This window comes from Peromyscus eremicus, chromosome 1, assembly GCF_949786415.1.
Source record: "Peromyscus eremicus chromosome 1, PerEre_H2_v1, whole genome shotgun sequence".
In the NCBI taxonomy this organism is placed as follows: domain Eukaryota; kingdom Metazoa; phylum Chordata; class Mammalia; order Rodentia; family Cricetidae; genus Peromyscus; species Peromyscus eremicus.
Genome location: NC_081416.1, coordinates 139,359,090 through 139,386,792, shown reverse-complemented (window position 1 = coordinate 139,386,792; position 27,703 = coordinate 139,359,090). Strand labels below are relative to the sequence as shown.

General features: G+C 54.5%; 13 non-coding genes across 13 annotated transcripts; all 13 read right to left on the bottom strand.

Moving 5' to 3' along the window:
* Positions 1 to 1,370: 1,370 nt before the first annotated feature.
* Positions 1,371 to 1,464, bottom strand: LOC131903129 (small nucleolar RNA SNORD116). Its single transcript, XR_009377384.1, has one exon. It is a non-coding gene; the product is annotated as a small nucleolar RNA SNORD116 (small nucleolar RNA).
* Positions 1,465 to 3,471: 2,007 nt separating this feature from the next.
* Positions 3,472 to 3,565, bottom strand: LOC131903128 (small nucleolar RNA SNORD116). The gene has a single exon (XR_009377383.1). It is a non-coding gene; the product is annotated as a small nucleolar RNA SNORD116 (small nucleolar RNA).
* A 2,006-nt stretch (positions 3,566 to 5,571) lies between these two features.
* On the bottom strand, positions 5,572 to 5,665 carry LOC131903127 (small nucleolar RNA SNORD116). The gene has a single exon (XR_009377382.1). It is a non-coding gene; the product is annotated as a small nucleolar RNA SNORD116 (small nucleolar RNA).
* Positions 5,666 to 7,670: 2,005 nt separating this feature from the next.
* LOC131903126 (small nucleolar RNA SNORD116) lies at positions 7,671 to 7,764 on the bottom strand. Its single transcript, XR_009377381.1, has one exon. It is a non-coding gene; the product is annotated as a small nucleolar RNA SNORD116 (small nucleolar RNA).
* A 2,006-nt stretch (positions 7,765 to 9,770) lies between these two features.
* LOC131903125 (small nucleolar RNA SNORD116) lies at positions 9,771 to 9,864 on the bottom strand. The gene has a single exon (XR_009377380.1). It is a non-coding gene; the product is annotated as a small nucleolar RNA SNORD116 (small nucleolar RNA).
* A 2,006-nt stretch (positions 9,865 to 11,870) lies between these two features.
* On the bottom strand, positions 11,871 to 11,964 carry LOC131903123 (small nucleolar RNA SNORD116). The gene has a single exon (XR_009377379.1). It is a non-coding gene; the product is annotated as a small nucleolar RNA SNORD116 (small nucleolar RNA).
* A 2,014-nt stretch (positions 11,965 to 13,978) lies between these two features.
* Positions 13,979 to 14,072, bottom strand: LOC131903122 (small nucleolar RNA SNORD116). The gene has a single exon (XR_009377378.1). It is a non-coding gene; the product is annotated as a small nucleolar RNA SNORD116 (small nucleolar RNA).
* A 2,005-nt stretch (positions 14,073 to 16,077) lies between these two features.
* Positions 16,078 to 16,171, bottom strand: LOC131903121 (small nucleolar RNA SNORD116). The gene has a single exon (XR_009377377.1). It is a non-coding gene; the product is annotated as a small nucleolar RNA SNORD116 (small nucleolar RNA).
* Positions 16,172 to 18,186: 2,015 nt separating this feature from the next.
* Positions 18,187 to 18,280, bottom strand: LOC131903120 (small nucleolar RNA SNORD116). Its single transcript, XR_009377376.1, has one exon. It is a non-coding gene; the product is annotated as a small nucleolar RNA SNORD116 (small nucleolar RNA).
* Positions 18,281 to 20,285: 2,005 nt separating this feature from the next.
* On the bottom strand, positions 20,286 to 20,379 carry LOC131903119 (small nucleolar RNA SNORD116). Its single transcript, XR_009377375.1, has one exon. It is a non-coding gene; the product is annotated as a small nucleolar RNA SNORD116 (small nucleolar RNA).
* Positions 20,380 to 22,384: 2,005 nt separating this feature from the next.
* Positions 22,385 to 22,478, bottom strand: LOC131903117 (small nucleolar RNA SNORD116). Its single transcript, XR_009377373.1, has one exon. It is a non-coding gene; the product is annotated as a small nucleolar RNA SNORD116 (small nucleolar RNA).
* A 2,006-nt stretch (positions 22,479 to 24,484) lies between these two features.
* Positions 24,485 to 24,578, bottom strand: LOC131903116 (small nucleolar RNA SNORD116). The gene has a single exon (XR_009377372.1). It is a non-coding gene; the product is annotated as a small nucleolar RNA SNORD116 (small nucleolar RNA).
* A 2,016-nt stretch (positions 24,579 to 26,594) lies between these two features.
* LOC131903115 (small nucleolar RNA SNORD116) lies at positions 26,595 to 26,688 on the bottom strand. The gene has a single exon (XR_009377371.1). It is a non-coding gene; the product is annotated as a small nucleolar RNA SNORD116 (small nucleolar RNA).
* Between the last annotated feature and the right edge of the window lie 1,015 nt (positions 26,689 to 27,703).

The following is a 27,703-nucleotide window of genomic DNA, read 5'->3' as shown; positions in this document are numbered from 1 at the left end:
CTTGGCCCCTCTCTGCAATCAAACCACCAGGTTCGGCCCGGCCAACACATCAAGGAACTGCACTGCAGGCAAGCAAGCAGACTCCTCCCGAGAAAAAAAAAAAAACAAAAAAAAAAAACAAAAACAAAAACCATGGCCAGCTCTGAGGACCTCAACCCTCTAACACTGTGCACGGGGTTCACAAACCAGGGCAAGCTCACCTTGCTGGCTCAAGCTCAAATCTTAGGACGCAGCTCTGGCCATGCTCACTAGCCAATCCAAGCCTCCCTCCTCCCTTCTCAACATCTCTGACAACCAGGTGGGCAAAGCTACCCGAAATCTGCATCCTTCTCCTGCTAGGAATGCTGAGGGACCGAGCTCAAACTGCTTAAAGTCTCCTCTGAGGCCTTCACCACAGGACATGGCAGGCCTTCTGGGTCCACCAGACCTCCTCTCTCACTCTCTTTCTTTGCCCATGTCTCTTTCTCTTACTCCTGGTTTCTCTCTCTGTCTCTGTCTTTGTCTCTGCTTCTGTCTCTGGATTGATGCCACTCTCTGTCAGTCTGTCTTCATGGGAAAGCCCATGTTCAAGGGTACTGGAAATTTTGACTTACAAGCCAAGTTGAACACTGCATCAACACAAGCTAACTTCTGTGGGACGCCAAGGGCAAGCCAGAGAGCCTGGCACGTCCCAAGACAAGTTGCAACACACATGGCTTCCAATGACCAGAAACGCACCCTTGCAAGCCAAAGTCGCTTTGGCACCCTCCACTGCCCATGAGCAGAGCTCTCAAGCCAGTCTTGATCTACAGCCTGGGGCCCAGGGTACAATTCCTACATGGGATCCATAGCCGGCCTCCAAACAGGCCTTCCTGGAAGAATCACACCCTGGTGAAGACCACTCAACAAAACAGGTGTCTTTCCTAGCTTTGAGATTGGCTTGAGCCAAGACGGGCCCTCCACTACCATGGGTGAGAGAAAAGCACTCTCACACCTGTCTCCTCCACTAGGTGGCCAGCAGTCTGAGCTTAGTGTCCCCTGGTCAACCTACTCCACCACAGGCCTCCATTGTGCAGATTTCTACCCAGGTCAGCACGCCTGTTTCTTGTGGGTGTCCGAAGCTAGCATATTTCTAGAGTGCCTACAAGAGAGCCCAAGGTCCAAGGTCCCATGTCTAGCTGTCAGTCTGGCTTGGGAGAGTGGGGATGGCTGCTTGCTTGCCAGCAAACCCCAAGTATTCTCTTTTCCCCATGCCCGTGATGGCGAGCAGAGTGGGGCAGAGATCAAGACCATGGGAAGAGAGTCTGGCTACTGCTGGAGGGGGCAGGAGCAGCGCAGCGGTTCTCAGGCCTGTGTCTGACTCCCAGAGGACTTGGGTGAGCCAAGGTGCAGGACCTCAGTTTCGATGAGAGCGGCGGTACTGAGTTTTCACTCATTTTGTTCAGCTTTTCCAAGGAATGTTTGACTGGAAATCATCATCGATCCAAGCACGCTGGAGTGCCCTTGCACAGGGATTTTCAGGGCACTCAGGACAGGGTGGGTGTTGGGGAGTGCGAGAAATACCAAGACATGCCCCGTCCTTTGGCAGGTTGCAACGGTTCCCTGCATGGAAATGGGAAGCAACTTGAGGCCCTAAGTCTGCTACAGGTGCTGACAGGCGCGGGATGCAGGGATGGTAAGTCCTCGCAGCACCACCAAGACCCCAGGATCCTGAGCACCTGGGACAATGCATGGGAGGCTTACCTTGGGCCCCAGGCCTTCTCCTGCAGGTCACCAACACCAAGCAACTTCCCTCGAGGCCCACTCAGGTGCCATCAGCCCTGTGCAAAGGATGCTGGGCCATTCTCTCCGCACTATGGCCGTGCAGGCCACGCAATGTCACACTGTGAAGACATCAAAGCACATGCCAACATTACAGTGGGAAGCGAGCAACTGGCTCTGGGATGGATGGCTGGGCCTGGCTCGTCTCAATGGGAACATCAGATCACATCTGCTCTCTCACCACTCCTGCCCTGCCCTCACCCTCCAGCATGGCTTGCCATAGTGGTGACAGGTTTTCACCAGGGTCTCAGAGCCTGTCCTTGCCCTGGCTCCCTCCCTCCGTGCCCTTTCACATCACCTTGGCCCCTCTCTGCAATCAAAACACCAGGTTCCGCCCGGCCAACACATCAAGGAACTGCACTGCAGGCAAGCAAGCAGACTCTTCCCGAGAAAAAAAAAAAACAACAAAAAAAAAAAAACCAAAACAAAAACCATGGCCAGCTCTGAGGACCTCAACCCTCTAACACTGTGCACGGGGTTCACAAACCAGGGCAAGCTCACCTTGCTGGCTCAAGCTCAAGTCTTAGGACGCAGCTCTGGCCATGCTCACTAGCCAAACCAAGCTTCCCTCCTCCCATCTCAACATCTCTGACAACCAGGTGGGCAAAGCTACCCGAAATCTGCATCCTTCTCCTGCTAGGAATGCTGCGGGACCGAGCTCAAACTGCTTATAGTCTCCTCTGAGGCCTTCACCACAGGACATGGCAGGCCTTCTGGGTCCACCAGACCTCCTCTCTCACTCTCTTTCTTTGCCCATGTCTCTTTCTCTTACTCCTGGTTTCTCTCTCTGTCTCTGTCTTTGTCTCTGCTTCTGTCTCTGGATTGATGCCACTCTCTGTCAGTCTGTCTTCATGGGAAAGCCCATGTTCAAGGGTACTGGAAATTTTGACTGCAAGCCAAGTTGAACACTGCATCAACACAAGCTAACTTCTGTGGGATGCCAAGGGCAAGCCAGAGAGCCTGGCACGTCCCAAGACAAGTTGCAACACACATGGCTTCCAATGACCAGAAACGCACCCTTGCAAGCCAAAGTCGCTTTGGCACCCTCCACTGCCCATGAGCAGAGCTCTCAAGCCAGTCTTGATCTACAGCCTGGGGCCCAGGGTACAATTCCTACATGGGATCCCTAGCCGGCCTCCAAACAGGCCTTCCTGGAAGAATCACACCCTGGTGAAGACCACTCAACAAAACAGGTGTCTTTCCTAGCTTTGAGATTGGCTTGAGCCAAGACGGGCCCTCCACTACCATGGGTGAGAGAAAAGCACTCTCACACCTGTCTCCTCCACCAGGAGGCCAGCAGTCTGACCTTAGTGTCCCCTGGTCAACCTACTCCACCACAGGCCTCCAGTGTGCAGATTTCTACCCAGGTCAGCACGCCTGTTTCTTGTGAGTGTGCGAAGCTAGCATATTTCTAGAGTGCCTACAAGAGAGCCCAAGGTCCAAGGTCCCATGTCTAGCTGTCAGTCTGGCTTGGGAGAGTGGGGATGGCCGCTTGCTTGCCAGCAAACCCCAAGTATTCTCTATTCCCCATGCCCGTGATGGCGAGCAGAGTGGGGCAGAGATCAAGCCCATGGGAAGAGAGTCTGGCTACTGCTGGAGGGGGGCAGGAGCAGCGCAGCGGTTCTCAGGCCTGTGTCTGACTCCCAGAGGACTTGGGTGAGCCAAGGTGCAGGACCTCAGTTTCGATGAGAGCGGCGGTACTGAGTTTTCACTCATTTTGTTCAGCTTTTCCAAGGAATGTTTGACTGGAAATCATCATCGATCCAAGCACGCTGGAGTGCCCTTGCACAGGGATTTTCAGGGCATTCAGGACAGGGTGGGTGTTGGGGAGTGCGAGAAATACCAAGACATGCCCCGTCCTTTGGCAGGTTGCAACGGGTCCCTGCATGGAAATGGGAAGCAACTTGAGGCCCTGAGTCTGCTACAGGTGCTGACAGGCCCGGGATGCAGGGATGGTAAGTCCTCGCAGCACCACCAAGACCCCAGGATCCTGAGCACCTGGGACAATGCATGGGAGGCTTACCTTGGGCCCCAGGCCTTCTCCTGCAGGTCACCAACACCAAGCAACTTCCCTCGAGGCCCACTCAGGTGCCATCAGCCCTGGGCAAAGGATGCTGGGCCATTCTCTCCGCACTATGGCCGTGCAGGCCACGCAATGCCACACTGTGAAGACATCAAAGCACATGCCAACATTACAGTGGGAAGCAGGCAACTGGCTCTGGGATGGATGGCTGGGCCTGGCTCGTCTCAATGGGAACATCAGATCACATCTGCTCTCTCACCACTCCTGCCCTGCCCTCACCCTCAAGCATGGCTTGCCACAGCGTTGACAGCTTTTCACCAGGGTCTCAGAGCCTGTCCTTGCCCTGGCTCCCTCTTTTTGTGCCCTTTCACATCACCTTGGCCCCTCTCTGCAATCAAACCACCAGGTTCGGCCCGGCCAACACATCAAGGAACTGCACTGCAGGCAAGCAAGCAGACTCCTCCCGAGAAAAAAAAAAAAAAAAAAAAAAAAAAAACAAAAACAAAAACCATGGCCAGCTCTGAGGACCTCAACCCTCTAACACTGTGCACGGGGTTCACAAACCAGGGCAAGCTCACCTTGCTGGCTCAAGCTCAAGTCTTAGGACGCAGCTCTGGCCATGCTCACTAGCCAAACCAAGCCTCTCTCTTCCCATCTCAACATCTCTGACAACCAGGTGGGCAAAGCTACCCGAAATCTGCATCCTTCTCCTGCTAGGAATGCTGAGGGACCGAGCTCAAACTGCTTAAAGTCTCCTCTGAGGCCTTCACCACAGGACATGGCAGGCCTTCTGGGTCCACCAGACCTCCTCTCTCACTCTCTTTCTTTGCCCATGTCTCTTTCTCTTACTCCTGGTTTCTCTCTCTGTCTCTGTCTTTGTCTCTGCTTCTGTCTCTGGATTGATGCCACTCTCTGTCAGTCTGTCTTCATGGGAAAGCCCATGTTCAAGGGTACTGGAAATTTTGACTGCAAGCCAAGTTGAACACTGCATCAACACAAGCTAACTTCTGTGGGACGCCAAGGGCAAGCCAGAGAGCCTGGCACGTCCCAAGACAAGTTGCAACACACATGGCTTCCAATGACCAGAAACGCACCCTTGCAAGCCAAAGTCGCTTTGGCACCCTCCACTGCCCATGAGCAGAGCTCTCAAGCCAGTCTTGATCTACAGCCTGGGGCCCAGGGTACAATTCCTACATGGGATCCCTAGCCGGCCTCCAAACAGGCCTTCCTGGAAGAATCACACCCTGGTGAAGACCACTCAACAAAACAGGTGTCTTTCCTAGCTTTGAGATTGGCTTGAGCCAAGACGGGCCCTCCACTACCATGGGTGAGAGAAAAGCACTCTCACACCTGTCTCCTCCACCAGGAGGCCAGCAGTCTGACCTTAGTGTCCCCTGGTCAACCTACTCCACCACAGGCCTCCAGTGTGCAGATTTCTACCCAGGTCAGCACGCCTGTTTCTTGTGAGTGTGCGAAGCTAGCATATTTCTAGAGTGCCTACAAGAGAGCACAAGGTCCAAGGTCCCATGTCTAGCTGTCAGTCTGGCTTGGGAGAGTGGGGATGGCTGCTTGCTTGCCAGCAAACCCCAAGTATTCTCTATTCCCCATGCCCGTGATGGCGAGCAGAGTGGGGCAGAGATCAAGCCCATGGGAAGAGAGTCTGGCTACTGCTGGAGGGGGGCAGGAGCAGCGCAGCGGTTCTCAGGCCTGTGTCTGACTCCCAGAGGACTTGGGTGAGCCAAGGTGCAGGACCTCAGTTTCGATGAGAGCGGCGGTACTGAGTTTTCACTCATTTTGTTCAGCTTTTCCAAGGAATGTTTGACTGGAAATCATCATCGATCCAAGCACGCTGGAGTGCCCTTGCACAGGGATTTTCAGGGCATTCAGGACAGGGTGGGTGTTGGGGAGTGCGAGAAATACCAAGACATGCCCCGTCCTTTGGCAGGTTGCAACGGGTCCCTGCATGGAAATGGGAAGCAACTTGAGGCCCTGAGTCTGCTACAGGTGCTGACAGGCCCGGGATGCAGGGATGGTAAGTCCTCGCAGCACCACCAAGACCCCAGGATCCTGAGCACCTGGGACAATGCATGGGAGGCTTACCTTGGGCCCCAGGCCTTCTCCTGCAGGTCACCAACACCAAGCAACTTCCCTCGAGGCCCACTCAGGTGCCATCAGCCCTGGGCAAAGGATGCTGGGCCATTCTCTCCGCACTATGGCCGTGCAGGCCACGCAATGCCACACTGTGAAGACATCAAAGCACATGCCAACATTACAGTGGGAAGCAGGCAACTGGCTCTGGGATGGATGGCTGGGCCCCGCTCGTCTCAATGGGAACATCAGATCACATCTGCTCTCTCACCACTCCTGCCCTGCCCTCACCCTCAAGCATGGCTTGCCACAGCGTTGACAGCTTTTCACCAGGGTCTCAGAGCCTGTCCTTGCCCTGGCTCCCTCTTTTTGTGCCCTTTCAATTCACCTTGGCCCCTCTCTGCAATCAAACCACCAGGTTCGGCCCGGCCAACACATCAAGGAACTGCACTGCAGGCAAGCAAGCAGACTCCTCCCGAGAAAAAAAAAAAAACAAAAAAAAAAATACAAAAACAAAAACCATGGCCAGCTCTGAGGACCTCAACCCTCTAACACTGTGCACGGGGTTCACAAACCAGGGCAAGCTCACCTTGCTGGCTCAAGCTCAAATCTTAGGACGCAGCTCTGGCCATGCTCACTAGCCAATCCAAGCCTCCCTCCTCCCTTCTCAACATCTCTGACAACCAGGTGGGCAAAGCTACCCGAAATCTGCATCCTTCTCCTGCTAGGAATGCTGAGGGACCGAGCTCAAACTGCTTAAAGTCTCCTCTGAGGCCTTCACCACAGGACATGGCAGGCCTTCTGGGTCCACCAGACCTCCTCTCTCACTCTCTTTCTTTGCCCATGTCTCTTTCTCTTACTCCTGGTTTCTCTCTCTGTCTCTGTCTTTGTCTCTGCTTCTGTCTCTGGATTGATGCCACTCTCTGTCAGTCTGTCTTCATGGGAAAGCCCATGTTCAAGGGTACTGGAAATTTTGACTTACAAGCCAAGTTGAACACTGCATCAACACAAGCTAACTTCTGTGGGACGCCAAGGGCAAGCCAGAGAGCCTGGCACGTCCCAAGACAAGTTGCAACACACATGGCTTCCAATGACCAGAAACGCACCCTTGCAAGCCAAAGTCGCTTTGGCACCCTCCACTGCCCATGAGCAGAGCTCTCAAGCCAGTCTTGATCTACAGCCTGGGGCCCAGGGTACAATTCCTACATGGGATCCATAGCCGGCCTCCAAACAGGCCTTCCTGGAAGAATCACACCCTGGTGAAGACCACTCAACAAAACAGGTGTCTTTCCTAGCTTTGAGATTGGCTTGAGCCAAGACGGGCCCTCCACTACCATGGGTGAGAGAAAAGCACTCTCACACCTGTCTCCTCCACTAGGTGGCCAGCAGTCTGAGCTTAGTGTCCCCTGGTCAACCTACTCCACCACAGGCCTCCATTGTGCAGATTTCTACCCAGGTCAGCACGCCTGTTTCTTGTGGGTGTCCGAAGCTAGCATATTTCTAGAGTGCCTACAAGAGAGCCCAAGGTCCAAGGTCCCATGTCTAGCTGTCAGTCTGGCTTGGGAGAGTGGGGATGGCTGCTTGCTTGCCAGCAAACCCCAAGTATTCTCTTTTCCCCATGCCCGTGATGGCGAGCAGAGTGGGGCAGAGATCAAGACCATGGGAAGAGAGTCTGGCTACTGCTGGAGGGGGCAGGAGCAGCGCAGCGGTTCTCAGGCCTGTGTCTGACTCCCAGAGGACTTGGGTGAGCCAAGGTGCAGGACCTCAGTTTCGATGAGAGCGGCGGTACTGAGTTTTCACTCATTTTGTTCAGCTTTTCCAAGGAATGTTTGACTGGAAATCATCATCGATCCAAGCACGCTGGAGTGCCCTTGCACAGGGATTTTCAGGGCACTCAGGACAGGGTGGGTGTTGGGGAGTGCGAGAAATACCAAGACATGCCCCGTCCTTTGGCAGGTTGCAACGGTTCCCTGCATGGAAATGGGAAGCAACTTGAGGCCCTAAGTCTGCTACAGGTGCTGACAGGCGCGGGATGCAGGGATGGTAAGTCCTCGCAGCACCACCAAGACCCCAGGATCCTGAGCACCTGGGACAATGCATGGGAGGCTTACCTTGGGCCCCAGGCCTTCTCCTGCAGGTCACCAACACCAAGCAACTTCCCTCGAGGCCCACTCAGGTGCCATCAGCCCTGTGCAAAGGATGCTGGGCCATTCTCTCCGCACTATGGCCGTGCAGGCCACGCAATGTCACACTGTGAAGACATCAAAGCACATGCCAACATTACAGTGGGAAGCGAGCAACTGGCTCTGGGATGGATGGCTGGGCCTGGCTCGTCTCAATGGGAACATCAGATCACATCTGCTCTCTCACCACTCCTGCCCTGCCCTCACCCTCCAGCATGGCTTGCCATAGTGGTGACAGGTTTTCACCAGGGTCTCAGAGCCTGTCCTTGCCCTGGCTCCCTCCCTCCGTGCCCTTTCACATCACCTTGGCCCCTCTCTGCAATCAAAACACCAGGTTCCGCCCGGCCAACACATCAAGGAACTGCACTGCAGGCAAGCAAGCAGACTCTTCCCGAGAAAAAAAAAACCAAAAAAAAAAAAAAAACAAAAACAAAAACCATGGCCAGCTCTGAGGACCTCAACCCTCTAACACTGTGCACGGGGTTCACAAACCAGGGCAAGCTCACCTTGCTGGCTCAAGCTCAAGTCTTAGGACGCAGCTCTGGCCATGCTCACTAGCCAAACCAAGCTTCCCTCCTCCCATCTCAACATCTCTGACAACCAGGTGGGCAAAGCTACCCGAAATCTGCATCCTTCTCCTGCTAGGAATGCTGCGGGACCGAGCTCAAACTGCTTATAGTCTCCTCTGAGGCCTTCACCACAGGACATGGCAGGCCTTCTGGGTCCACCAGACCTCCTCTCTCACTCTCTTTCTTTGCCCATGTCTCTTTCTCTTACTCCTGGTTTCTCTCTCTGTCTCTGTCTTTGTCTCTGCTTCTGTCTCTGGATTGATGCCACTCTCTGTCAGTCTGTCTTCATGGGAAAGCCCATGTTCAAGGGTACTGGAAATTTTGACTGCAAGCCAAGTTGAACACTGCATCAACACAAGCTAACTTCTGTGGGATGCCAAGGGCAAGCCAGAGAGCCTGGCACGTCCCAAGACAAGTTGCAACACACATGGCTTCCAATGACCAGAAACGCACCCTTGCAAGCCAAAGTCGCTTTGGCACCCTCCACTGCCCATGAGCAGAGCTCTCAAGCCAGTCTTGATCTACAGCCTGGGGCCCAGGGTACAATTCCTACATGGGATCCCTAGCCGGCCTCCAAACAGGCCTTCCTGGAAGAATCACACCCTGGTGAAGACCACTCAACAAAACAGGTGTCTTTCCTAGCTTTGAGATTGGCTTGAGCCAAGACGGGCCCTCCACTACCATGGGTGAGAGAAAAGCACTCTCACACCTGTCTCCTCCACCAGGAGGCCAGCAGTCTGACCTTAGTGTCCCCTGGTCAACCTACTCCACCACAGGCCTCCAGTGTGCAGATTTCTACCCAGGTCAGCACGCCTGTTTCTTGTGAGTGTGCGAAGCTAGCATATTTCTAGAGTGCCTACAAGAGAGCCCAAGGTCCAAGGTCCCATGTCTAGCTGTCAGTCTGGCTTGGGAGAGTGGGGATGGCCGCTTGCTTGCCAGCAAACCCCAAGTATTCTCTATTCCCCATGCCCGTGATGGCGAGCAGAGTGGGGCAGAGATCAAGCCCATGGGAAGAGAGTCTGGCTACTGCTGGAGGGGGGCAGGAGCAGCGCAGCGGTTCTCAGGCCTGTGTCTGACTCCCAGAGGACTTGGGTGAGCCAAGGTGCAGGACCTCAGTTTCGATGAGAGCGGCGGTACTGAGTTTTCACTCATTTTGTTCAGCTTTTCCAAGGAATGTTTGACTGGAAATCATCATCGATCCAAGCACGCTGGAGTGCCCTTGCACAGGGATTTTCAGGGCATTCAGGACAGGGTGGGTGTTGGGGAGTGCGAGAAATACCAAGACATGCCCCGTCCTTTGGCAGGTTGCAACGGGTCCCTGCATGGAAATGGGAAGCAACTTGAGGCCCTGAGTCTGCTACAGGTGCTGACAGGCCCGGGATGCAGGGATGGTAAGTCCTCGCAGCACCACCAAGACCCCAGGATCCTGAGCACCTGGGACAATGCATGGGAGGCTTACCTTGGGCCCCAGGCCTTCTCCTGCAGGTCACCAACACCAAGCAACTTCCCTCGAGGCCCACTCAGGTGCCATCAGCCCTGGGCAAAGGATGCTGGGCCATTCTCTCCGCACTATGGCCGTGCAGGCCACGCAATGCCACACTGTGAAGACATCAAAGCACATGCCAACATTACAGTGGGAAGCAGGCAACTGGCTCTGGGATGGATGGCTGGGCCTGGCTCGTCTCAATGGGAACATCAGATCACATCTGCTCTCTCACCACTCCTGCCCTGCCCTCACCCTCAAGCATGGCTTGCCACAGCGTTGACAGCTTTTCACCAGGGTCTCAGAGCCTGTCCTTGCCCTGGCTCCCTCTTTTTGTGCCCTTTCACATCACCTTGGCCCCTCTCTGCAATCAAACCACCAGGTTCGGCCCGGCCAACACATCAAGGAACTGCACTGCAGGCAAGCAAGCAGACTCCTCCCGAGAAAAAAAAAAAAAACAAAAAAAAAAAAACAAAAACAAAAACCATGGCCAGCTCTGAGGACCTCAACCCTCTAACACTGTGCACGGGGTTCACAAACCAGGGCAAGCTCACCTTGCTGGCTCAAGCTCAAATCTTAGGACGCAGCTCTGGCCATGCTCACTAGCCAATCCAAGCCTCCCTCCTCCCTTCTCAACATCTCTGACAACCAGGTGGGCAAAGCTACCCGAAATCTGCATCCTTCTCCTGCTAGGAATGCTGAGGGACCGAGCTCAAACTGCTTAAAGTCTCCTCTGAGGCCTTCACCACAGGACATGGCAGGCCTTCTGGGTCCACCAGACCTCCTCTCTCACTCTCTTTCTTTGCCCATGTCTCTTTCTCTTACTCCTGGTTTCTCTCTCTGTCTCTGTCTTTGTCTCTGCTTCTGTCTCTGGATTGATGCCACTCTCTGTCAGTCTGTCTTCATGGGAAAGCCCATGTTCAAGGGTACTGGAAATTTTGACTTACAAGCCAAGTTGAACACTGCATCAACACAAGCTAACTTCTGTGGGACGCCAAGGGCAAGCCAGAGAGCCTGGCACGTCCCAAGACAAGTTGCAACACACATGGCTTCCAATGACCAGAAACGCACCCTTGCAAGCCAAAGTCGCTTTGGCACCCTCCACTGCCCATGAGCAGAGCTCTCAAGCCAGTCTTGATCTACAGCCTGGGGCCCAGGGTACAATTCCTACATGGGATCCCTAGCCGGCCTCCAAACAGGCCTTCCTGGAAGAATCACACCCTGGTGAAGACCACTCAACAAAACAGGTGTCTTTCCTAGCTTTGAGATTGGCTTGAGCCAAGACGGGCCCTCCACTACCATGGGTGAGAGAAAAGCACTCTCACACCTGTCTCCTCCACTAGGTGGCCAGCAGTCTGAGCTTAGTGTCCCCTGGTCAACCTACTCCACCACAGGCCTCCATTGTGCAGATTTCTACCCAGGTCAGCACGCCTGTTTCTTGTGGGTGTCCGAAGCTAGCATATTTCTAGAGTGCCTACAAGAGAGCCCAAGGTCCAAGGTCCCATGTCTAGCTGTCAGTCTGGCTTGGGAGAGTGGGGATGGCTGCTTGCTTGCCAGCAAACCCCAAGTATTCTCTTTTCCTCATGCCCGTGATGGCGAGCAGAGTGGGGCAGAGATCAAGACCATGGGAAGAGACTCTGGCTACTGCTGGAGGGGGCAGGAGCAGCGCAGCGGTTCTCAGGCCTGTGTCTGACTCCCAGAGGACTTGGGTGAGCCAAGGTGCAGGACCTCAGTTTCGATGAGAGCGGCGGTACTGAGTTTTCACTCATTTTGTTCAGCTTTTCCAAGGAATGTTTGACTGGAAATCATCATCGATCCAAGCACGCTGGAGTGCCCTTGCACAGGGATTTTCAGGGCACTCAGGACAGGGTGGGTGTTGGGGAGTGCGAGAAATACCAAGACATGCCCCGTCCTTTGGCAGGTTGCAACGGTTCCCTGCATGGAAATGGGAAGCAACTTGAGGCCCTAAGTCTGCTACAGGTGCTGACAGGCGCGGGATGCAGGGATGGTAAGTCCTCGCAGCACCACCAAGACCCCAGGATCCTGAGCACCTGGGACAATGCATGGGAGGCTTACCTTGGGCCCCAGGCCTTCTCCTGCAGGTCACCAACACCAAGCAACTTCCCTCGCGGCCCACTCAGGTGCCATCAGCCCTGTGCAAAGGATGCTGGGCCATTCTCTCCGCACTATGGCCGTGCAGGCCACGCAATGTCACACTGTGAAGACATCAAAGCACATGCCAACATTACAGTGGGAAGCGAGCAACTGGCTCTGGGATGGATGGCTGGGCCTGGCTCGTCTCAATGGGAACATCAGATCACATCTGCTCTCTCACCACTCCTGCCTTGCCCTCACCCTCCAGCATGGCTTGCCATAGTGGTGACAGGTTTTCACCAGGGTCTCAGAGCCTGTCCTTGCCCTGGCTCCCTCCCTCCGTGCCCTTTCACATCACCTTGGCCCCTCTCTGCAATCAAAACACCAGGTTCCGCCCGGCCAACACATCAAGGAACTGCACTGCAGGCAAGCAAGCAGACTCTTCCCGAGAAAAAAAAAAACAAAAAAAAAAAAAAAAAAAAAAAAACCAAAACAAAAACCATGGCCAGCTCTGAGGACCTCAACCCTCTAACACTGTGCACGGGGTTCACAAACCAGGGCAAGCTCACCTTGCTGGCTCAAGCTCAAGTCTTAGGACGCAGCTCTGGCCATGCTCACTAGCCAAACCAAGCCTCTCTCTTCCCATCTCAACAACTCTGACAACCAGGTGGGCAAAGCTACCCGAAATCTGCATCCTTCTCCTGCTAGGAATGCTGAGGGACCGAGCTCAAACTGCTTAAAGTCTCCTCTGAGGCCTTCACCACAGGACATGGCAGGCCTTCTGGGTCCACCAGACCTCCTCTCTCACTCTCTTTCTTTGCCCATGTCTCTTTCTCTTACTCCTGGTTTCTCTCTCTGTCTCTGTCTTTGTCTCTGCTTCTGTCTCTGGATTGATGCCACTCTCTGTCAGTCTGTCTTCATGGGAAAGCCCATGTTCAAGGGTACTGGAAATTTTGACTGCAAGCCAAGTTGAACACTGCATCAACACAAGCTAACTTCTGTGGGACGCCAAGGGCAAGCCAGAGAGCCTGGCACGTCCCAAGACAAGTTGCAACACACATGGCTTCCAATGACCAGAAACGCACCCTTGCAAGCCAAAGTCGCTTTGGCACCCTCCACTGCCCATGAGCAGAGCTCTCAAGCCAGTCTTGATCTACAGCCTGGGGCCCAGGGTACAATTCCTACATGGGATCCCTAGCCGGCCTCCAAACAGGCCTTCCTGGAAGAATCACACCCTGGTGAAGACCACTCAACAAAACAGGTGTCTTTCCTAGCTTTGAGATTGGCTTGAGCCAAGACGGGCCCTCCACTACCATGGGTGAGAGAAAAGCACTCTCACACCTGTCTCCTCCACCAGGAGGCCAGCAGTCTGACCTTAGTGTCCCCTGGTCAACCTACTCCACCACAGGCCTCCAGTGTGCAGATTTCTACCCAGGTCAGCACGCCTGTTTCTTGTGAGTGTGCGAAGCTAGCATATTTCTAGAGTGCCTACAAGAGAGCCCAAGGTCCAAGGTCCCATGTCTAGCTGTCAGTCTGGCTTGGGAGAGTGGGGATGGCCGCTTGCTTGCCAGCAAACCCCAAGTATTCTCTATTCCCCATGCCCGTGATGGCGAGCAGAGTGGGGCAGAGATCAAGCCCATGGGAAGAGAGTCTGGCTACTGCTGGAGGGGGCAGGAGCAGCGCAGCGGTTCTCAGGCCTGTGTCTGACTCCCAGAGGACTTGGGTGAGCCAAGGTGCAGGACCTCAGTTTCGATGAGAGCGGCGGTACTGAGTTTTCACTCATTTTGTTCAGCTTTTCCAAGGAATGTTTGACTGGAAATCATCATCGATCCAAGCACGCTGGAGTGCCCTTGCACAGGGATTTTCAGGGCATTCAGGACAGGGTGGGTGTTGGGGAGTGCGAGAAATACCAAGACATGCCCCGTCCTTTGGCAGGTTGCAACGGGTCCCTGCATGGAAATGGGAAGCAACTTGAGGCCCTGAGTCTGCTACAGGTGCTGACAGGCCCGGGATGCAGGGATGGTAAGTCCTCGCAGCACCACCAAGACCCCAGGATCCTGAGCACCTGGGACAATGCATGGGAGGCTTACCTTGGGCCCCAGGCCTTCTCCTGCAGGTCACCAACACCAAGCAACTTCCCTCGAGGCCCACTCAGGTGCCATCAGCCCTGGGCAAAGGATGCTGGGCCATTCTCTCCGCACTATGGCCGTGCAGGCCACGCAATGCCACACTGTGAAGACATCAAAGCACATGCCAACATTACAGTGGGAAGCAGGCAACTGGCTCTGGGATGGATGGCTGGGCCTGGCTCGTCTCAATGGGAACATCAGATCACATCTGCTCTCTCACCACTCCTGCCCTGCCCTCACCCTCAAGCATGGCTTGCCACAGCGTTGACAGCTTTTCACCAGGGTCTCAGAGCCTGTCCTTGCCCTGGCTCCCTCTTTTTGTGCCCTTTCAATTCACCTTGGCCCCTCTCTGCAATCAAACCACCAGGTTCGGCCCGGCCAACACATCAAGGAACTGCACTGCAGGCAAGCAAGCAGACTCCTCCCGAGAAAAAAAACAAAACAAAAAAAAAAAAACAAAAACAAAAACCATGGCCAGCTCTGAGGACCTCAACCCTCTAACACTGTGCACGGGGTTCACAAACCAGGGCAAGCTCACCTTGCTGGCTCAAGCTCAAATCTTAGGACGCAGCTCTGGCCATGCTCACTAGCCAATCCAAGCCTCCCTCCTCCCTTCTCAACATCTCTGACAACCAGGTGGGCAAAGCTACCCGAAATCTGCATCCTTCTCCTGCTAGGAATGCTGAGGGACCGAGCTCAAACTGCTTAAAGTCTCCTCTGAGGCCTTCACCACAGGACATGGCAGGCCTTCTGGGTCCACCAGACCTCCTCTCTCACTCTCTTTCTTTGCCCATGTCTCTTTCTCTTACTCCTGGTTTCTCTCTCTGTCTCTGTCTTTGTCTCTGCTTCTGTCTCTGGATTGATGCCACTCTCTGTCAGTCTGTCTTCATGGGAAAGCCCATGTTCAAGGGTACTGGAAATTTTGACTTACAAGCCAAGTTGAACACTGCATCAACACAAGCTAACTTCTGTGGGACGCCAAGGGCAAGCCAGAGAGCCTGGCACGTCCCAAGACAAGTTGCAACACACATGGCTTCCAATGACCAGAAACGCACCCTTGCAAGCCAAAGTCGCTTTGGCACCCTCCACTGCCCATGAGCAGAGCTCTCAAGCCAGTCTTGATCTACAGCCTGGGGCCCAGGGTACAATTCCTACATGGGATCCATAGCCGGCCTCCAAACAGGCCTTCCTGGAAGAATCACACCCTGGTGAAGACCACTCAACAAAACAGGTGTCTTTCCTAGCTTTGAGATTGGCTTGAGCCAAGACGGGCCCTCCACTACCATGGGTGAGAGAAAAGCACTCTCACACCTGTCTCCTCCACTAGGTGGCCAGCAGTCTGAGCTTAGTGTCCCCTGGTCAACCTACTCCACCACAGGCCTCCATTGTGCAGATTTCTACCCAGGTCAGCACGCCTGTTTCTTGTGGGTGTCCGAAGCTAGCATATTTCTAGAGTGCCTACAAGAGAGCCCAAGGTCCAAGGTCCCATGTCTAGCTGTCAGTCTGGCTTGGGAGAGTGGGGATGGCTGCTTGCTTGCCAGCAAACCCCAAGTATTCTCTTTTCCCCATGCCCGTGATGGCGAGCAGAGTGGGGCAGAGATCAAGACCATGGGAAGAGAGTCTGGCTACTGCTGGAGGGGGCAGGAGCAGCGCAGCGGTTCTCAGGCCTGTGTCTGACTCCCAGAGGACTTGGGTGAGCCAAGGTGCAGGACCTCAGTTTCGATGAGAGCGGCGGTACTGAGTTTTCACTCATTTTGTTCAGCTTTTCCAAGGAATGTTTGACTGGAAATCATCATCGATCCAAGCACGCTGGAGTGCCCTTGCACAGGGATTTTCAGGGCACTCAGGACAGGGTGGGTGTTGGGGAGTGCGAGAAATACCAAGACATGCCCCGTCCTTTGGCAGGTTGCAACGGTTCCCTGCATGGAAATGGGAAGCAACTTGAGGCCCTAAGTCTGCTACAGGTGCTGACAGGCGCGGGATGCAGGGATGGTAAGTCCTCGCAGCACCACCAAGACCCCAGGATCCTGAGCACCTGGGACAATGCATGGGAGGCTTACCTTGGGCCCCAGGCCTTCTCCTGCAGGTCACCAACACCAAGCAACTTCCCTCGCGGCCCACTCAGGTGCCATCAGCCCTGTGCAAAGGATGCTGGGCCATTCTCTCCGCACTATGGCCGTGCAGGCCACGCAATGTCACACTGTGAAGACATCAAAGCACATGCCAACATTACAGTGGGAAGCGAGCAACTGGCTCTGGGATGGATGGCTGGGCCTGGCTCGTCTCAATGGGAACATCAGATCACATCTGCTCTCTCACCACTCCTGCCTTGCCCTCACCCTCCAGCATGGCTTGCCATAGTGGTGACAGGTTTTCACCAGGGTCTCAGAGCCTGTCCTTGCCCTGGCTCCCTCCCTCCGTGCCCTTTCACATCACCTTGGCCCCTCTCTGCAATCAAAACACCAGGTTCCGCCCGGCCAACACATCAAGGAACTGCACTGCAGGCAAGCAAGCAGACTCTTCCCGAGAAAAAAAAAAACAAAAAAAAAAAAAAAAAAAAAAAAAACCAAAACAAAAACCATGGCCAGCTCTGAGGACCTCAACCCTCTAACACTGTGCACGGGGTTCACAAACCAGGGCAAGCTCACCTTGCTGGCTCAAGCTCAAGTCTTAGGACGCAGCTCTGGCCATGCTCACTAGCCAAACCAAGCCTCTCTCTTCCCATCTCAACAACTCTGACAACCAGGTGGGCAAAGCTACCCGAAATCTGCATCCTTTTCCTGCTAGGAATGCTGAGGGACCGAGCTCAAACTGCTTAAAGTCTCCTCTGAGGCCTTCACCACAGGACATGGCAGGCCTTCTGGGTCCACCAGACCTCCTCTCTCACTCTCTTTCTTTGCCCATGTCTCTTTCTCTTACTCCTGGTTTCTCTCTCTGTCTCTGTCTTTGTCTCTGCTTCTGTCTCTGGATTGATGCCACTCTCTGTCAGTCTGTCTTCATGGGAAAGCCCATGTTCAAGGGTAGTGGAAATTTTGACTGCAAGCCAAGTTGAACACTGCATCAACACAAGCTAACTTCTGTGGGACGCCAAGGGCAAGCCAGAGAGCCTGGCACGTCCCAAGACAAGTTGCAACACACATGGCTTCCAATGACCAGAAACGCACCCTTGCAAGCCAAAGTCGCTTTGGCACCCTCCACTGCCCATGAGCAGAGCTCTCAAGCCAGTCTTGATCTACAGCCTGGGGCCCAGGGTACAATTCCTACATGGGATCCCTAGCCGGCCTCCAAACAGGCCTTCCTGGAAGAATCACACCCTGGTGAAGACCACTCAACAAAACAGGTGTCTTTCCTAGCTTTGAGATTGGCTTGAGCCAAGACGGGCCCTCCACTACCATGGGTGAGAGAAAAGCACTCTCACACCTGTCTCCTCCACCAGGAGGCCAGCAGTCTGACCTTAGTGTCCCCTGGTCAACCTACTCCACCACAGGCCTCCAGTGTGCAGATTTCTACCCAGGTCAGCACGCCTGTTTCTTGTGAGTGTGCGAAGCTAGCATATTTCTAGAGTGCCTACAAGAGAGCCCAAGGTCCAAGGTCCCATGTCTAGCTGTCAGTCTGGCTTGGGAGAGTGGGGATGGCCGCTTGCTTGCCAGCAAACCCCAAGTATTCTCTATTCCCCATGCCCGTGATGGCGAGCAGAGTGGGGCAGAGATCAAGCCCATGGGAAGAGAGTCTGGCTACTGCTGGAGGGGGCAGGAGCAGCGCAGCGGTTCTCAGGCCTGTGTCTGACTCCCAGAGGACTTGGGTGAGCCAAGGTGCAGGACCTCAGTTTCGATGAGAGCGGCGGTACTGAGTTTTCACTCATTTTGTTCAGCTTTTCCAAGGAATGTTTGACTGGAAATCATCATCGATCCAAGCACGCTGGAGTGCCCTTGCACAGGGATTTTCAGGGCATTCAGGACAGGGTGGGTGTTGGGGAGTGCGAGAAATACCAAGACATGCCCCGTCCTTTGGCAGGTTGCAACGGGTCCCTGCATGGAAATGGGAAGCAACTTGAGGCCCTGAGTCTGCTACAGGTGCTGACAGGCCCGGGATGCAGGGATGGTAAGTCCTCGCAGCACCACCAAGACCCCAGGATCCTGAGCACCTGGGACAATGCATGGGAGGCTTACCTTGGGCCCCAGGCCTTCTCCTGCAGGTCACCAACACCAAGCAACTTCCCTCGAGGCCCACTCAGGTGCCATCAGCCCTGGGCAAAGGATGCTGGGCCATTCTCTCCGCACTATGGCCGTGCAGGCCACGCAATGCCACACTGTGAAGACATCAAAGCACATGCCAACATTACAGTGGGAAGCAGGCAACTGGCTCTGGGATGGATGGCTGGGCCTGGCTCGTCTCAATGGGAACATCAGATCACATCTGCTCTCTCACCACTCCTGCCCTGCCCTCACCCTCAAGCATGGCTTGCCACAGCGTTGACAGCTTTTCACCAGGGTCTCAGAGCCTGTCCTTGCCCTGGCTCCCTCTTTTTGTGCCCTTTCAATTCACCTTGGCCCCTCTCTGCAATCAAACCACCAGGTTCGGCCCGGCCAACACATCAAGGAACTGCACTGCAGGCAAGCAAGCAGACTCCTCCCGAGAAAAAAAACAAAACAAAAAAAAAAAAACAAAAACAAAAACCATGGCCAGCTCTGAGGACCTCAACCCTCTAACACTGTGCACGGGGTTCACAAACCAGGGCAAGCTCACCTTGCTGGCTCAAGCTCAAATCTTAGGACGCAGCTCTGGCCATGCTCACTAGCCAATCCAAGCCTCCCTCCTCCCTTCTCAACATCTCTGACAACCAGGTGGGCAAAGCTACCCGAAATCTGCATCCTTCTCCTGCTAGGAATGCTGAGGGACCGAGCTCAAACTGCTTAAAGTCTCCTCTGAGGCCTTCACCACAGGACATGGCAGGCCTTCTGGGTCCACCAGACCTCCTCTCTCACTCTCTTTCTTTGCCCATGTCTCTTTCTCTTACTCCTGGTTTCTCTCTCTGTCTCTGTCTTTGTCTCTGCTTCTGTCTCTGGATTGATGCCACTCTCTGTCAGTCTGTCTTCATGGGAAAGCCCATGTTCAAGGGTACTGGAAATTTTGACTTACAAGCCAAGTTGAACACTGCATCAACACAAGCTAACTTCTGTGGGACGCCAAGGGCAAGCCAGAGAGCCTGGCACGTCCCAAGACAAGTTGCAACACACATGGCTTCCAATGACCAGAAACGCACCCTTGCAAGCCAAAGTCGCTTTGGCACCCTCCACTGCCCATGAGCAGAGCTCTCAAGCCAGTCTTGATCTACAGCCTGGGGCCCAGGGTACAATTCCTACATGGGATCCATAGCCGGCCTCCAAACAGGCCTTCCTGGAAGAATCACACCCTGGTGAAGACCACTCAACAAAACAGGTGTCTTTCCTAGCTTTGAGATTGGCTTGAGCCAAGACGGGCCCTCCACTACCATGGGTGAGAGAAAAGCACTCTCACACCTGTCTCCTCCACTAGGTGGCCAGCAGTCTGAGCTTAGTGTCCCCTGGTCAACCTACTCCACCACAGGCCTCCATTGTGCAGATTTCTACCCAGGTCAGCACGCCTGTTTCTTGTGGGTGTCCGAAGCTAGCATATTTCTAGAGTGCCTACAAGAGAGCCCAAGGTCCAAGGTCCCATGTCTAGCTGTCAGTCTGGCTTGGGAGAGTGGGGATGGCTGCTTGCTTGCCAGCAAACCCCAAGTATTCTCTTTTCCCCATGCCCGTGATGGCGAGCAGAGTGGGGCAGAGATCAAGACCATGGGAAGAGAGTCTGGCTACTGCTGGAGGGGGCAGGAGCAGCGCAGCGGTTCTCAGGCCTGTGTCTGACTCCCAGAGGACTTGGGTGAGCCAAGGTGCAGGACCTCAGTTTCGATGAGAGCGGCGGTACTGAGTTTTCACTCATTTTGTTCAGCTTTTCCAAGGAATGTTTGACTGGAAATCATCATCGATCCAAGCACGCTGGAGTGCCCTTGCACAGGGATTTTCAGGGCACTCAGGACAGGGTGGGTGTTGGGGAGTGCGAGAAATACCAAGACATGCCCCGTCCTTTGGCAGGTTGCAACGGTTCCCTGCATGGAAATGGGAAGCAACTTGAGGCCCTAAGTCTGCTACAGGTGCTGACAGGCGCGGGATGCAGGGATGGTAAGTCCTCGCAGCACCACCAAGACCCCAGGATCCTGAGCACCTGGGACAATGCATGGGAGGCTTACCTTGGGCCCCAGGCCTTCTCCTGCAGGTCACCAACACCAAGCAACTTCCCTCGAGGCCCACTCAGGTGCCATCAGCCCTGTGCAAAGGATGATGGGCCATTCTCTCCGCACTATGGCCGTGCAGGCCACGCAATGTCACACTGTGAAGACATCAAAGCACATGCCAACATTACAGTGGGAAGCGAGCAACTGGCTCTGGGATGGATGGCTGGGCCTGGCTCGTCTCAATGGGAACATCAGATCACATCTGCTCTCTCACCACTCCTGCCCTGCCCTCACCCTCCAGCATGGCTTGCCATAGTGGTGACAGGTTTTCACCAGGGTCTCAGAGCCTGTCCTTGCCCTGGCTCCCTCCCTCCGTGCCCTTTCACATCACCTTGGCCCCTCTCTGCAATCAAAACACCAGGTTCCGCCCGGCCAACACATCAAGGAACTGCACTGCAGGCAAGCAAGCAGACTCTTCCCGAGAAAAAAAAAACCAAAAAAAAAAAAAAACCAAAACAAAAACCATGGCCAGCTCTGAGGACCTCAACCCTCTAACACTCTGCACGGGGTTCACAAACCAGGGCAAGCTCACCTTGCTGGCTCAAGCTCAAGTCTTAGGACGCAGCTCTGGCCATGCTCACTAGCCAAACCAAGCTTCCCTCCTCCCATCTCAACATCTCTGACAACCAGGTGGGCAAAGCTACCCGAAATCTGCATCCTTCTCCTGCTAGGAATGCTGCGGGACCGAGCTCAAACTGCTTATAGTCTCCTCTGAGGCCTTCACCACAGGACATGGCAGGCCTTCTGGGTCCACCAGACCTCCTCTCTCACTCTCTTTCTTTGCCCATGTCTCTTTCTCTTACTCCTGGTTTCTCTCTCTGTCTCTGTCTTTGTCTCTGCTTCTGTCTCTGGATTGATGCCACTCTCTGTCAGTCTGTCTTCATGGGAAAGCCCATGTTCAAGGGTACTTGAAATTTTGACTGCAAGCCAAGTTGAACACTGCATCAACACAAGCTAACTTCTGTGGGATGCCAAGGGCAAGCCAGAGAGCCTGGCACGTCCCAAGACAAGTTGCAACACACATGGCTTCCAATGACCAGAAACGCACCCTTGCAAGCCAAAGTCGCTTTGGCACCCTCCACTGCCCATGAGCAGAGCTCTCAAGCCAGTCTTGATCTACAGCCTGGGGCCCAGGGTACAATTCCTACATGGGATCCCTAGCCGGCCTCCAAACAGGCCTTCCTGGAAGAATCACACCCTGGTGAAGACCACTCAACAAAACAGGTGTCTTTCCTAGCTTTGAGATTGGCTTGAGCCAAGACGGGCCCTCCACTACCATGGGTGAGAGAAAAGCACTCTCACACCTGTCTCCTCCACCAGGAGGCCAGCAGTCTGACCTTAGTGTCCCCTGGTCAACCTACTCCACCACAGGCCTCCAGTGTGCAGATTTCTACCCAGGTCAGCACGCCTGTTTCTTGTGAGTGTGCGAAGCTAGCATATTTCTAGAGTGCCTACAAGAGAGCCCAAGGTCCAAGGTCCCATGTCTAGCTGTCAGTCTGGCTTGGGAGAGTGGGGATGGCCGCTTGCTTGCCAGCAAACCCCAAGTATTCTCTATTCCCCATGCCCGTGATGGCGAGCAGAGTGGGGCAGAGATCAAGCCCATGGGAAGAGAGTCTGGCTACTGCTGGAGGGGGGCAGGAGCAGCGCAGCGGTTCTCAGGCCTGTGTCTGACTCCCAGAGGACTTGGGTGAGCCAAGGTGCAGGACCTCAGTTTCGATGAGAGCGGCGGTACTGAGTTTTCACTCATTTTGTTCAGCTTTTCCAAGGAATGTTTGACTGGAAATCATCATCGATCCAAGCACGCTGGAGTGCCCTTGCACAGGGATTTTCAGGGCACTCAGGACAGGGTGGGTGTTGGGGAGTGCGAGAAATACCAAGACATGCCCCGTCCTTTGGCAGGTTGCAACGGGTCCCTGCATGGAAATGGGAAGCAACTTGAGGCCCTGAGTCTGCTACAGGTGCTGACAGGCCCGGGATGCAGGGATGGTAAGTCCTCGCAGCACCACCAAGACCCCAGGATCCTGAGCACCTGGGACAATGCATGGGAGGCTTACCTTGGGCCCCAGGCCTTCTCCTGCAGGTCACCAACACCAAGCAACTTCCCTCGAGGCCCACTCAGGTGCCATCAGCCCTGGGCAAAGGATGCTGGGCCATTCTCTCCGCACTATGGCCGTGCAGGCCACGCAATGCCACACTGTGAAGACATCAAAGCACATGCCAACATTACAGTGGGAAGCAGGCAACTGGCTCTGGGATGGATGGCTGGGCCTGGCTCGTCTCAATGGGAACATCAGATCACATCTGCTCTCTCACCACTCCTGCCCTGCCCTCACCCTCAAGCATGGCTTGCCACAGCGTTGACAGCTTTTCACCAGGGTCTCAGAGCCTGTCCTTGCCCTGGCTCCCTCTTTTTGTGCCCTTTCACATCACCTTGGCCCCTCTCTGCAATCAAACCACCAGGTTCGGCCCGGCCAACACATCAAGGAACTGCACTGCAGGCAAGCAAGCAGACTCCTCCCGAGAAAAAAAAAAAAACAAAAAAAAAAAAAACAAAAACAAAAACCATGGCCAGCTCTGAGGACCTCAACCCTCTAACACTGTGCACGGGGTTCACAAACCAGGGCAAGCTCACCTTGCTGGCTCAAGCTCAAATCTTAGGACGCAGCTCTGGCCATGCTCACTAGCCAATCCAAGCCTCCCTCCTCCCTTCTCAACATCTCTGACAACCAGGTGGGCAAAGCTACCCGAAATCTGCATCCTTCTCCTGCTAGGAATGCTGAGGGACCGAGCTCAAACTGCTTAAAGTCTCCTCTGAGGCCTTCACCACAGGACATGGCAGGCCTTCTGGGTCCACCAGACCTCCTCTCTCACTCTCTTTCTTTGCCCATGTCTCTTTCTCTTACTCCTGGTTTCTCTCTCTGTCTCTGTCTTTGTCTCTGCTTCTGTCTCTGGATTGATGCCACTCTCTGTCAGTCTGTCTTCATGGGAAAGCCCATGTTCAAGGGTACTGGAAATTTTGACTTACAAGCCAAGTTGAACACTGCATCAACACAAGCTAACTTCTGTGGGACGCCAAGGGCAAGCCAGAGAGCCTGGCACGTCCCAAGACAAGTTGCAACACACATGGCTTCCAATGACCAGAAACGCACCCTTGCAAGCCAAAGTCGCTTTGGCACCCTCCACTGCCCATGAGCAGAGCTCTCAAGCCAGTCTTGATCTACAGCCTGGGGCCCAGGGTACAATTCCTACATGGGATCCCTAGCCGGCCTCCAAACAGGCCTTCCTGGAAGAATCACACCCTGGTGAAGACCACTCAACAAAACAGGTGTCTTTCCTAGCTTTGAGATTGGCTTGAGCCAAGACGGGCCCTCCACTACCATGGGTGAGAGAAAAGCACTCTCACACCTGTCTCCTCCACTAGGTGGCCAGCAGTCTGAGCTTAGTGTCCCCTGGTCAACCTACTCCACCACAGGCCTCCATTGTGCAGATTTCTACCCAGGTCAGCACGCCTGTTTCTTGTGGGTGTCCGAAGCTAGCATATTTCTAGAGTGCCTACAAGAGAGCCCAAGGTCCAAGGTCCCATGTCTAGCTGTCAGTCTGGCTTGGGAGAGTGGGGATGGCTGCTTGCTTGCCAGCAAACCCCAAGTATTCTCTTTTCCCCATGCCCGTGATGGCGAGCAGAGTGGGGCAGAGATCAAGACCATGGGAAGAGACTCTGGCTACTGCTGGAGGGGGCAGGAGCAGCGCAGCGGTTCTCAGGCCTGTGTCTGACTCCCAGAGGACTTGGGTGAGCCAAGGTGCAGGACCTCAGTTTCGATGAGAGCGGCGGTACTGAGTTTTCACTCATTTTGTTCAGCTTTTCCAAGGAATGTTTGACTGGAAATCATCATCGATCCAAGCACGCTGGAGTGCCCTTGCACAGGGATTTTCAGGGCACTCAGGACAGGGTGGGTGTTGGGGAGTGCGAGAAATACCAAGACATGCCCCGTCCTTTGGCAGGTTGCAACGGTTCCCTGCATGGAAATGGGAAGCAACTTGAGGCCCTAAGTCTGCTACAGGTGCTGACAGGCGCGGGATGCAGGGATGGTAAGTCCTCGCAGCACCACCAAGACCCCAGGATCCTGAGCACCTGGGACAATGCATGGGAGGCTTACCTTGGGCCCCAGGCCTTCTCCTGCAGGTCACCAACACCAAGCAACTTCCCTCGAGGCCCACTCAGGTGCCATCAGCCCTGTGCAAAGGATGCTGGGCCATTCTCTCCGCACTATGGCCGTGCAGGCCACGCATTGTCACACTGTGAAGACATCAAAGCACATGCCAACATTACAGTGGGAAGCGAGCAACTGGCTCTGGGATGGATGGCTGGGCCTGGCTCGTCTCAATGGGAACATCAGATCACATCTGCTCTCTCACCACTCCTGCCTTGCCCTCACCCTCCAGCATGGCTTGCCATAGTGGTGACAGGTTTTCACCAGGGTCTCAGAGCCTGTCCTTGCCCTGGCTCCCTCCCTCCGTGCCCTTTCACATCACCTTGGCCCCTCTCTGCAATCAAAACACCAGGTTCCGCCCGGCCAACACATCAAGGAACTGCACTGCAGGCAAGCAAGCAGACTCTTCCCGAGAAAAAAAAAACCAAAAAAAAAAAAAAAAAAAAAAAAAACCAAAACAAAAACCATGGCCAGCTCTGAGGACCTCAACCCACTAACACTGTGCACGGGGTTCACAAACCAGGGCAAGCTCACCTTGCTGGCTCAAGCTCAAGTCTTAGGACGCAGCTCTGGCCATGCTCACTAGCCAAACCAAGCCTCTCTCTTCCCATCTCAACATCTCTGACAACCAGGTGGGCAAAGCTACCCGAAATCTGCATCCTTCTCCTGCTAGGAATGCTGAGGGACCGAGCTCAAACTGCTTAAAGTCTCCTCTGAGGCCTTCACCACAGGACATGGCAGGCCTTCTGGGTCCACCAGACCTCCTCTCTCACTCTCTTTCTTTGCCCATGTCTCTTTCTCTTACTCCTGGTTTCTCTCTCTGTCTCTGTCTTTGTCTCTGCTTCTGTCTCTGGATTGATGCCACTCTCTGTCAGTCTGTCTTCATGGGAAAGCCCATGTTCAAGGGTACTGGAAATTTTGACTGCAAGCCAAGTTGAACACTGCATCAACACAAGCTAACTTCTGTGGGACGCCAAGGGCAAGCCAGAGAGCCTGGCACGTCCCAAGACAAGATGCAACACACATGGCTTCCAATGACCAGAAACGCACCCTTGCAAGCCAAAGTCGCTTTGGCACCCTCCACTGCCCATGAGCAGAGCTCTCAAGCCAGTCTTGATCTACAGCCTGGGGCCCAGGGTACAATTCCTACATGGGATCCCTAGCCGGCCTCCAAACAGGCCTTCCTGGAAGAATCACACCCTGGTGAAGACCACTCAACAAAACAGGTGTCTTTCCTAGCTTTGAGATTGGCTTGAGCCAAGACGGGCCCTCCACTACCATGGGTGAGAGAAAAGCACTCTCACACCTGTCTCCTCCACCAGGAGGCCAGCAGTCTGACCTTAGTGTCCCCTGGTCAACCTACTCCACCACAGGCCTCCAGTGTGCAGATTTCTACCCAGGTCAGCACGCCTGTTTCTTGTGAGTGTGCGAAGCTAGCATATTTCTAGAGTGCCTACAAGAGAGCCCAAGGTCCAAGGTCCCATGTCTAGCTGTCAGTCTGGCTTGGGAGAGTGGGGATGGCCGCTTGCTTGCCAGCAAACCCCAAGTATTCTCTATTCCCCATGCCCGTGATGGCGAGCAGAGTGGGGCAGAGATCAAGCCCATGGGAAGAGAGTCTGGCTACTGCTGGAGGGGGGCAGGAGCAGCGCAGCGGTTCTCAGGCCTGTGTCTGACTCCCAGAGGACTTGGGTGAGCCAAGGTGCAGGACCTCAGTTTCGATGAGAGCGGCGGTACTGAGTTTTCACTCATTTTGTTCAGCTTTTCCAAGGAATGTTTGACTGGAAATCATCATCGATCCAAGCACGCTGGAGTGCCCTTGCACAGGGATTTTCAGGGCATTCAGGACAGGGTGGGTGTTGGGGAGTGCGAGAAATACCAAGACATGCCCCGTCCTTTGGCAGGTTGCAACGGGTCCCTGCATGGAAATGGGAAGCAACTTGAGGCTCTGAGTCTGCTACAGGTGCTGACAGGCCCGGGATGCAGGGATGGTAAGTCCTCGCAGCACCACCAAGACCCCAGGATCCTGAGCACCTGGGACAATGCATGGGAGGCTTACCTTGGGCCCCAGGCCTTCTCCTGCAGGTCACCAACACCAAGCAACTTCCCTCGAGGCCCACTCAGGTGCCATCAGCCCTGGGCAAAGGATGCTGGGCCATTCTCTCCGCACTATGGCCGTGCAGGCCACGCAATGCCACACTGTGAAGACATCAAAGCACATGCCAACATTACAGTGGGAAGCAGGCAACTGGCTCTGGGATGGATGGCTGGGCCTGGCTCGTCTCAATGGGAACATCAGATCACATCTGCTCTCTCACCACTCCTGCCCTGCCCTCACCCTCAAGCATGGCTTGCCACAGCGTTGACAGCTTTTCACCAGGGTCTCAGAGCCTGTCCTTGCCCTGGCTCCCTCTTTTTGTGCCCTTTCACATCACCTTGGCCCCTCTCTGCAATCAAACCACCAGGTTCGGCCCGGCCAACACATCAAGGAACTGCACTGCAGGCAAGCAAGCAGACTCCTCCCGAGAAAAAAAAAAAAACAAAAAAAAAAAAACAAAAACAAAAACCATGGCCAGCTCTGAGGACCTCAACCCTCTAACACTGTGCACGGGGTTCACAAACCAGGGCAAGCTCACCTTGCTGGCTCAAGCTCAAATCTTAGGACGCAGCTCTGGCCATGCTCACTAGCCAATCCAAGCCTCCCTCCTCCCTTCTCAACATCTCTGACAACCAGGTGGGCAAAGCTACCCGAAATCTGCATCCTTCTCCTGCTAGGAATGCTGAGGGACCGAGCTCAAACTGCTTAAAGTCTCCTC